An 11,397-nucleotide genomic window follows, 5' to 3' on the forward strand; every position below is an offset into this window, starting at 1 on the left:
TGTCTAGGTCTTCTTGAAGCCTCAAACAGTCCTCTTCTGTTTTAATCCTTCTCATAATTTTAGCATCGTCTGCAAACATCGAGAGAAATGAATCGATACCCTCCGGGAGATCATTTACATATATCAGAAACAAGATAGGACCGAGTACAGAGCCCTGTGTGTGTGTGTGTGTGTGTGTGTGTGTGTGTGTGTGTGTGTGTGTGTGTGTGTGTGTGTGTGTGTGTGTGTGTGTACTCACTTAATTATGCTTGCGGGGGTTGAATTCTGGCTCTTTGGTCCCGCCTCTCAACGGTCAATCAACGAATGTACAGGTTCCTGAGCCTACTGGGCTCTGTCACATCTACACTTAAAGCTGTGTATGGAGTCAGCCTCCACCACATCTCTGCCTTATGCATTCCATTTGTCTACTATTCTGTGTGTGTGTGTGTTTGAGTGTTAGATCTACCCAACATATAACCCAACTCTCCTTTTTCAAGTAAATTTAAACAAATTAAAGTTAATGACAAAATAGTAAAATACTATTTCAGAGAGAACGCCTTTGATATTCTTCGTTAACTAACGATACAAGCCACCCGGTAAGTGACATAATATCTCCTCTGATTTTATTTAACTCTGAAAAATAGGTGGCAGGAATCGAAAAAGAATATATGCAAATACAAATTTGCTTTTCTGCAAATACTCTCTACAGCAAAGTGTAGCATGGACCTCTTGGACTGTATCTACTCCTGTAGCTTGCTCTCAGACCGTTTCATCGCCCATAAAGCGACCATAAAGGGTCGAACACCTCATGACGACCGCACATCTTCAAGAAATACTTACCTACGAAACTTTCAGAACGTGTTCTGTCCTCTTTCACAACATCGTTCATGCAGTTTCTACACTTTATATGATCTTGGTCACATTGTCAGCTGTAAAGCATTTTTTTTGTATTGGAGAACGGAAATTATTATTTAATATATTAGGACAGATCAAGATGTTTACTATTTTTAAGTCTGCATGAACCGTCTTCCTATAACACATATATATAGGGCATAAATATCTAGTAAGTTATATATATACGACTATATACAATAAACAAGAACTAAAGATATACATTCGACAATGAAAATGGCTATCTCTCTATCATTGTCTCTCTGTCTCTGTCTGTATGTCTGTCTCTCTCTGTTTACGGTGCAAAAGGATTTCTGTGAGGACGACCCAGCTGGATAGTTGGAAGATTGGTGGTAACCTCAGATCCATTACTAATGTTGCAGGAGATTAATTTCTAATATTGCAAAAGGAAAGTTCCCGGTGAGTAGAATGACTGTAAAATCAAATTAAAATGGGGGAAAAACAATTGTAGTTTTTGCTAAACATAATAACAGTTTTATTTTGTCGTATGCAGCCCTTTCTGCCACGCAAGACAATAACAGACAACGGTGGGCAGCCCGTTTTACCACGCAATAAAATAACAGACAACGGGCCGTTCTGCGCAGAGGTAACTCCGAGACACTTCCTAAACTCTCTCTGTGTGTATCATTGGCGGTCATTTTATGTATAGCCCGAGAAACCATAAATACCGGAGCGGTGAAATCTACCACAGAAAGAAATGGGGGGCTGGCGTGGAAATTGAGTAAAAAAAATGTTGATTAGCAAAAGTTTTGGAAAAGAGCGCGGGATAGAGTGGGCTGGCAGAGAGGGGGTGGAGGCTAGGTACTGGGGTGAGAGCGCTCAGTGCGCCTTAGATGGTGATGGTGTGAACACCTCTGTGCTGAGCTCCCGATACTGGGAGGTCCGTCCTGTTGACATTTCGAGGACCTGGAGTGGTAATCTTGAACCCGGAAACGAGCGCTGTCTTAATTAACAACTTTGCTTGTTAATTTTTTTCTTGTGTGGTTTTAAAAAGTGCATACAATTCCACGTTAATAATTTTGATCTCTATCGAAAAGTAAAACGCATAAAATATTTATATGAAGTTTTCGTGTTTTGAATCATATTAAATTTCAGAGTTAACTATATGGCTGAATTACCCATGTTAATACTTACCTGAAGAAAAGGAATTCTGGATTGTTTTTCTCACACTGGATGATAGCAAAAATTTAATATTTAGTGCTGAGCAATAGAGATAATTTATCGTCAGAATTGAGTGGATTTACGAAGCAGCATTAGGGAACCTATTATCTGTGGATTCTGCATCTTCATCTCCACGAGTACTCAGTTCAAGCATCATCTCATCTCTCCATCTCCACGGATAATCAATTCTCGTGCATTCAGTTCCACAGGAAATCAATTCTAACATATCCATCTTTACAGGTAAACAGCTGTTGCAAATTCATTTCAAAAGGTAATCAGTTAATTGTAGCATATTCAACTAAACAGGTAATCAATCAGATTAAGAAACATCTTCCTTTATAGAACTTCTCAATCTTGCAAGCACAGAGATTAAGCTGTTGCATCTTGACACACTATCGATCGCCCAATGACTGGGTTTATGATTGATGCTTAAATGTATGGTGTTGATGAAGGTAGTCATGTATTGCATTGCTGAGGGTGCAAGTAGTATTTTGCATTGTTGTCGCTGTATGCAGTTTATTGCATTGATGTTGATGACCGTTGGTTTCTTGCATTGTTGCTTATCGAGGTAGTTTCCTGCATTGTTGTTGATACAGGAATTTTATTTTAATGATGGGGTTAAATGTAAGGTCTTGTATTGTTGTCAAAAACAGTAGTTTACTGAATTATTTTTGTTCAAAATCAGTAGGTCAGTGAATTATTTTTATTTAAAAACAGTAAGTCACTGAATTATTTTTGTTCAAAAACGGTAGTTCACTGAATTATTTTTGTTCAAAAACAGTAGTTCACTGAATTATTTCTGTTAAAAAACAGTAGTTCACTGAATTATTTCTGTTCAAAAACAGTAGTTTACTTAAATATTTTTGACACAGGTAGTTTCCTGCATAAAGGTTCTTTTTGAAGGTATTTCCTTGTACTATTGATGATGTAGATAGTTCTGTTGAATTGTTGAAGAGGCAAGTAGATTTGAAATTGACGTAGATGAAGGGAGGCTGTTGAAAGCAGTAAATATTAAGCTGTAACATACAACAAATACATAGGTGATACAAATAGTAAATATGAAGCTGTATTATACAGTAAACGTAAGGTTGTATTAATTACTAAATATATAGCTGTATCATACAGAAAAATTACAGTTTTTGAAGTACATAATTTAGAATGAACCCAAAAATTACCTTTAGTATCCAAACACAGATTGAATCAGCTTAGTTCATTGGTTATTGTTCACAAGACCACACACTAGAAGGTGCAGGGACGACAACTTTTCGGTCCGTCCTGGACCATTCTCAAGTCGATTGAGAATGGTCAAAACATCGTCGTCCCTTCACCTTCTAGTGTGTGGTCTGGTCATCATACTTTAGCCACGTTATTGTGACACATCGCCTTCATTGGTCATTGTTCACCCTATACCCATCCTGCGGGTGGCAGGTTAAACAGGCATATATATTAGGGCTCAGGAACTGAACCCACCCTAGAATTCATTTAGCTCAACCAGTTTCATCAATAATAACGAGCTGATTGCACAGTTTAATGCATATATCAGCAATGGGTTCGTGTGAACGATTGCAAGTACAGTGCTTTAAGCTAAGCAACTTACATTTGCGAAGAAAAAAGTTTCGTATTTGTATTTGTTTGCAAAATACATTCACACCCTCTCTCCTCCCCCTACCACATAGTGGGCGACGTCGGAAAGGTTACAATCACCCATATTTAATGCATACAATCACCAAATTGTGGATATTTGGCACAATTTTCTGGTAGTAGATAATTTTGAATGGGATATTTACACATTTCTTGTGCATTTGGTTACAGAGCTGTCTCTGGACTCACATCACTTTTTGCACATCGACGCGTAGTGAAGTTGGATGTGCAAATAATTTTGCTGACAGGATATATTTGGTCAGGTCTACATCAGCAGGTCATGTGGCAATTCGCAGAGGTACTTAAAACCGAGTCTAAGCAGAACAGCAGTAGCATCTAGGAGTCTGCTGATTTTAAATGGATAATCCATATCCATTGCATGGTTGTCCTTGCCTGATAGTATGATGATAGATAAGATGATGGTTTCAAGCCTTCAAGGAAAGGCTTGAAACTGGTAGTGTAGATTTCCATTTTCCTTATGTCTACAAGGTTGTGTTGATGTTCTTGGTGTTCTCTGGTTGCTTATAGACAATGCAATCATATCTTGAGATGATTTCGGGGCCTAGCGTCCCTGCGGCCCGGTTATCGACAAGGCCTCCTTTTTGTTAAACATCCCCAGGAAGCAGCCTGTAGCAGCTGTCTAACTCCAAGGTACCTATTTACTGCTAGGCGAACAGGGGGCATCAGAGTGAAAGAAACTCTGCCCATTTGTTTCCGCCTATACCGGGGATCGAACCCGGAACCTCTAGAATACGAATCCCGAGCGCTGTCCACTCAGCCGTCAGGCCCCAGCATTGTTATAGTCAACTTGCAGGCAATGAGTCAAAATAACGTGGCTGAAATATATTGACCAGACCACACACTAGAAAATGAAAGGACGACGACGTTTTGGTCCGTCCTGACCATTCTCAAATCGATTGATAGTCCAGGACGGACCGAAACGTTTTATTATGAAGTACGTTCTCGGTACCAACAAGTTATGTATTGTCTAATTTCGCCACAGTCTACGGGCTCACCATAGCCCGTGCTACTTGCAACTTTTTGTTCCAAGTAGTGAATTTTAAACAACAACAACAAACGCTACGATCAAATTTATGCCACAGTTAAGCGTAAGAAATTGACGATGCATTAAAAATATAAATATAACCGTGAAATATATATAATAATTCGAATTCGTACAAAATATGTGATTTCTAAATTGGGTTCTTTTATTCGGTGCTATTCTTTCCTACATAGACCTACATTCGGGCTAATCTTTCGTACATAGGCCAATATTCGGTGCTATTCTTTCGTACATAGGCCAACATTCGGGGCTATTTTTTCGTACATAGGCCAACATTCGGTGCTATTCTTTCGTACATAGGCCAAAATTCGGGGCTATTCTTTCGTACATAAACCTACATTCGGGGCTATTCTTTCGTACATAAACCTACATTCGGGGCTATTCTTTCATTCATAGACCTACATTCGGGGTTATTCTTTCGTACATAGGTCTATACGGCCTAACACACACAGCAGGATTAACAACAGCTCTTTCAGTCTATTATCCTGGAAGTAATTGACTTTCAGGATAATATTAACTTCTAGGCCAGGATAATATTGACTTCTAATTGTACCAGTACTAATTGCCCATTTTTCTTATTGTACCAGTACTAATTGCCCATTTTTTCTAATTGTACCAGTACTAATTGCCCATTTTTAAAATTGTACCAGTACTAATTTCTCATTTTTCTAATTGTACCAGTACTAATTGCCCGTTTTTCTTATTGTACAAGGAATAACTGCCCATTTTTCTAATTGTACAAGGAATAATTGCCCATTTTTCTAATTGTACCAGTACTAATAGCCCATTTTTCTAATTGTACCAGTACTAATTGCCCATTTTTCTAGTTGTACCAGTACTAATTGCCCATGTTTCTAATTGTACCAGTACTAATTGCCCATTTTTATAATTGTACCAGTACTAATTGCCTATTTTTATAATTGTACCAGTACTAATTGCCCATTACGTCAATATATGTACGCTGGGCCATATAGTTACAAAACGTACTATTTAAACATGAGGATGAGCTGGTGGCATAGTTGAAGATATCAGTGAGGACGCTGCAATCCATAGTAGATATCTTTTGTAACGTTGGTGGGCCCCATGAAGTACCAAATGCAACCTGTTGAAAGGACAGGTTGCCCAATCGCTATGATCACGGGAATTACCTTTCTGAAGACAATTGGGTTCGCGTGTCAATGGCCGCTATCAACTACCGTTCTCCAGGATGATATTCGGTTTACCAATACACCCTCTCGCGGCTAGCAGGAGTGAAATCTATTGTCCAACTTGGCTTGGAACACCTTGAAGATGAGTGATGATATTAACTGTGAATGGAAACTAGGAGAAAACTAGATATTGCTACTATAAATCAAGTCTACACACACACACACACACACACACACACACACACACACACACACACACACACACACACACACACACACACACACACACACACACCAGATACAAGGTATCATTTGGGAGATGAGATACTTCAAGAGTCAGAGAGAAAGAAAGACCTGGGGGTTGATATCAAGCCAGACCTGTCCCCTGAGGCTCATATCAAGAGGATAACATCAGCAGCATATGTCAGGCTGGCTAACATAAGAACGGCCTTTAGAAACTTGTGTAAGGAATCTTTCAGAATATTATATACCACATATGTCAGCCCAATCCTGGAGTATGCGGCTCCAGCATGGAGTCCATATCTAGTCAAGCATACGACTAAACTGGAAAAGGTTCAAAGGTTTGCCACCAGACTAGTACCCGAGCTGAGAGGTATGAGCTACGAGGAGAGACTACGGAAATTAAACCTCACTTCATTGGAAGACAGAAGAGTTAGGGGGGACATGATCACCACATTCAAGATTCTCAAGGGAATCGACAGTGTTGATAAAGACAGGCTATTTAACAAAAGGGGCACACGCACTAGGGGACACAGGTGGAAACTGAGTGCCCAAATGAGCCACAGAGATATTAGAAAGAACTTTTTTAGTGTCAGAGTGGTTGACAAATGGAATGCATTAGGAAGTAATGTGGTGGAGGCTGACTCCATACACAGTTTCAGGTGTAGATATGATAGAGCCCAATAGGCTCAGGAACCTGTAAACCTGTTGATTGACGGTTGATAGGCGGGACCAAAGAGCCAGAGCTCAACCCCCGCAAACACAACTAAGTGAGTACCACTAGGTGAGTACACACACACACACACACTAGGCAGTGATGTGGTGGAGGCTGACTCCATACGTAGTTTCAAATGTAGATATGATAGAGCCCAATAGGCTCAGGAACCTGTACACCAGTTGATTGACAGTTGAGAGGCGGGACCAAAGAGCCAGACCTCAACCCCCGCAAGCACAATTAGGTGAGTACAAGTAGGGGAGTACACACACACACACACACATACTCTGATCCTCCATAGTGTGGTTAGCAATTAATGTAACTGGTGCGCTAATCACCAATAACACCACCATTCTAAGGTAGCACCGTAGGGAAGGCTTAAAGTCCCAGTTGACGACCCGTTGTGTGTCTGTAGGATCCTTCTCTTTTGTGGCGTGGCCGTGGTGCAGTTGGTAGCGCGACAGGCTTCTCCTCTTGAAGTCCAGGGTTCGAGACTCTAATGGACTATGTGAATGAAATGATATTTCATTCACAATTAGACCAATTAGACCACGTTTGTGTGATTACCAATATAAATATATATAAATATATATATATATATATATATATATATATATATATATATATATATATATATATATATATATATATATATATATATATATATATATATTAGTATATTTTGGTAGCAGTCTTTCCTGTAGACATATATTATTTAATATGACCGAAAAAGTAAGATTAATAATTCTAACACGAATTTTCTCGATCTTTCTTATGTTTCTTTTCACTGTTGATGGTAATTAAAAAATCAATTCTCCAAAATTCATTTTTATTTCTAGTCTGACGCGACACTTGAGCGCGTTTCGTAAAACTTATTACATTTTCAAAGACTTTAGTTTACACACACACACAACTATATAACTGAATAGAGCTTAAACATCTTCGATTTTGTATACTTGCATTTGGGTGAGGTGATATGTTACAACAGTTTTGGATGAGGTGAAAACAAACTTTCAACACAAGCCAGAACACGAAACAATGGGTATTGAAGGTAAGAATGGAAGTAATTGCAGACGGCCTATAGGCCCATATTTCTTGATGCTTCTATATTGGAGCGGAGTCTTGAAGTGGGTAGAATATAGTTGTGCATTAATTCGCTGATTAATGCACAACTATATTCTACCCACTTCAAGACTCATTGCTTTTGTATTGAGCCTTCCCACATCTTTCTATGGTATGTCCATAGAGTTTGCAATACTTACAATACAATTGTGAGCTCGCTTCATCTGTACTCACTTTATCGTAACTGTACCAAGACGTCTTACTGGGAGGTGGTGATGGTGTCAGCCGGTGGATGAGGCTGTAGGTGTCAGCCGACTTCGCACATTTGATGTAGTCGGTTTCTTCTTTATCTGCTAGATATAAACGGACGGAAGGGGGAACACGTCTCAAGAATTCCTCAACTAGCATTAGGTTGACGAGTTCTGCAAATGTAGAGACATGTGCCGCTTCCAGCCATTTCATGAAATATCGCTTCTTTTTATTGGCAAATTCTAGAAAGGTGGTGGTACTTGCCTTAAGATGATCACGGAATTTTCGTCTGTAGCTTTCGGTGGAGAGAAGGTAGGCGTCCAAAACTGCTTGCTTCAAGGTCTGGTAGTCATTCTCAGACGCTAAGGTACTGAGAGTAACTGCAGCTCTACCTATGAGATGCACTCTGAGAAGGATAGACCATTGATCAGCAGGCCAGCTAAGTTGATTAGCTAGGGTCTCAAAGGTGGTAAAAAAGACATCAATCTCTGTCTCAACGAATGGTGGCATTAACTTAGTTGCATGGGAGATATTGAAACTTACTGGAAGACTGGCGGTAGCTTGTTGGCGTTGAGTGAGGTGTGTAGTTTCCAACGTGAGTTCTCGTTGACGACATTCTATAGCCATAGCCGCTTGCTGTTTGTCATGCTCGCGTTGTATCTCCAGCTGGCGTTGTTTTGCTTCAAGCTGTACTCGCTCACGCTCACGGAGAATTGTAGTCTCACGTTCCTTGAGGGCCAACTCTCGTTATTTTAGGGCCGCCTCTCGTTCTTGATCTTCTTTCCTCATTGCAGCTTCTCTTTCCTTCATTTGAAGAGCTGCTTGCTGTTGCTCCCTCTCAAGCTTGTCGAGTTCAAGTTTGAGTTTCATAGTTGCCAAATCCGTTTTATCTGCAATAGAATAAGTTTCGTGAGTTTCAGAGTCAATTGTCCCTTCATCTAAGAGGTGATCCATAATGAGGTTATGTAATTCATTTTTGTTGGCTCCATGGGGAACATCTAGTCGATACTCGTGTGCAAGAGTTTGTAATTCAGTCCTCTTGGCACGACATAAGGTCCCTATTTCACCTGCTGGATCGTTACGGAAAGCTTGGAGACGAAACATTGTGAAAGATAGCAAATAAATGTACACGAATATAGTTGTGATATGGTAAATGTCAGAAACAGGATAACGTGGCAACTGGAAACTATCCTGTGGAATTTTAATCTTTAACAAATACAGTTAATTTTAAGATGGTAAATGATTAGTAAATCAAAGTCGCAGGAAATCTTGTACCCGGTACTCAATGTAAGAGAATAAGGGCAAGAAAATCCTACTAAATAAGTGAAACTGAGTTTCTAAAACAAATGAAACATTTAATTGCTCCAAAAGTGAATTAGGTAGTCCAAGAATGTAGGCATACCTTGCCGAGTCTCTATAGGACATAAGCAAGGGTTTCCCACTAAATGAATATGATACAGAATTAGCGTTCCTTGTGCTCTGTAAAAAGAAAGCTAATTCCCTACCTAAGTAAATATCATCATCTCTGACCGACGTGTAGGGGTGCGAGTGTCAACTGGTGACGAGAACTGCTGCTGAGGTCCCAACTCAGCAACGAAGTCCGTGCTTGAGGAACTATGGCCCTCTTATCCTCCTTCGGTCGGATTGCAGAAGATAGGGTGCTTTGACCCGAAGACAAACCAAAGTACCAGGGTACCACAATGATGATCTGCCGATAATGTGAGAAATATCCTAGGGACAAAAGGTGGTAAACACGAGTAATAACACGGAGGGAAAGATGACGAATTAAGAGAATGACTGCGGCCGACAGTCACCACATAATCCAAAGTTATCTCACACTCACTATATGCTACTCTCGGAATGCACAATACACACAGCACCATATAAATATGAAAATTAATGATAATATTGAAAGGCTACTTTAGCAAAGCGAAGTACGCTTACCACAAATTGACGTTCTGGCACTAGTACCTGAGTTAAGCTCCTAGGACAGGCCCCATTAATATGTGACGGGAAAGTGTTGGAGTGTAGATGTTCGGCAGTCCTCCAATGGCAGGTGTCAATGCCTGGTCACACATAAAACAAAAAGATAGACTGCTTGCCTGTTGTCTGTGGTAAGTGAGAGGGAGGAACACGTAAAACACAAAGTATGAACAATGAAACTTTAATATATTTACTTTAAACATAAATGAAAATAAGGACAAATCTCGGGGGAATGAAAAATACAATTAAATAACAAAGATAAATGCAAAGACAATGTGAGACACAATAGTATAAATGTGAAAGTGTAAAATGGTGCTGAGAATATCGGCTATGGCTGAGACCTCCCTTCGTATACAAGCCAGTGAGCTTAGTATGCCAGAGAGAGATGTCAACTCTAAGAGCACAAAGAATATTCTGAAGTTGATAGCTGGTCAGGGCTCCGACGTCGATTCAGGTAGATGGCACGGAGGTGCAATGTGCAGGTGCGCGGTTGGCGAGTCACCAATCAGGAGCAGGCAGGCTGGAATGAGAAGTTTGCTGGTTGACGACAAACTGGCGTGGAGGGTGTGTGGAGTGGGGGATCTTGGGTACGTTTTGCCTCCTGGTCAAAACGTTTTGTGCTACCGGTGGACGTATCTTGAATGTAGCATCTTATACTTGTTAACTGGACGTAACTTGAGGTAGGGAAGAGCAGGCTCAATCTCTCTAGAAAGAGTTTATCTTCACAATAATATATATATATATATATATATATATATATATATATATATATATATATATATATATATATATATATATATATATATATATATATATATATATATATATATATATATATATATATATATATTTATATATATATATATATCGCCGCTGACTCCATATTTTTCTCTTTCATGTCTTGAAGATTCTCTGCTTCGATATAGTATATATTTACGGCGAATCGTGGCCAATTCTTTTCTCAACAGAATGTTCGTTTTTTCCTGTTTTTCAACCTATAATCCTCATAAATTTCAGCCACATTGTTCCACCTTATTTATTTTATTGAAAAAACAACAAATACTTTTTTCATTTTGTTATAATCACTTAACCGCTGGTTACATAGTTCGTCTAGCTTTCCACCTTTTGTCCACACACCTGCCTTGACCTTGTGGGTCAAGGAGCTTGCCATCCACTTGCCAGCATGTCATTATCTTGACTTATACCAGTCATTTCCTTCCTCCACTCCAGCCCGAGTTTGCAAT

The 11,397-nt window shown here is 39.6% G+C and overlaps 1 pseudogene; it reads left to right on the plus strand.

Annotated features, from left to right (window-relative positions):
• Positions 1-1,721: 1,721 nt before the first annotated feature.
• Positions 1,722-11,397, plus strand: part of LOC138364591 (uncharacterized) — a 68,991-nt pseudogene continuing 59,315 nt past the window's right edge.

Source organism: Procambarus clarkii, chromosome 14, assembly GCF_040958095.1.
Source record: "Procambarus clarkii isolate CNS0578487 chromosome 14, FALCON_Pclarkii_2.0, whole genome shotgun sequence".
In the NCBI taxonomy this organism is placed as follows: Eukaryota; Metazoa; Arthropoda; class Malacostraca; order Decapoda; family Cambaridae; genus Procambarus; species Procambarus clarkii.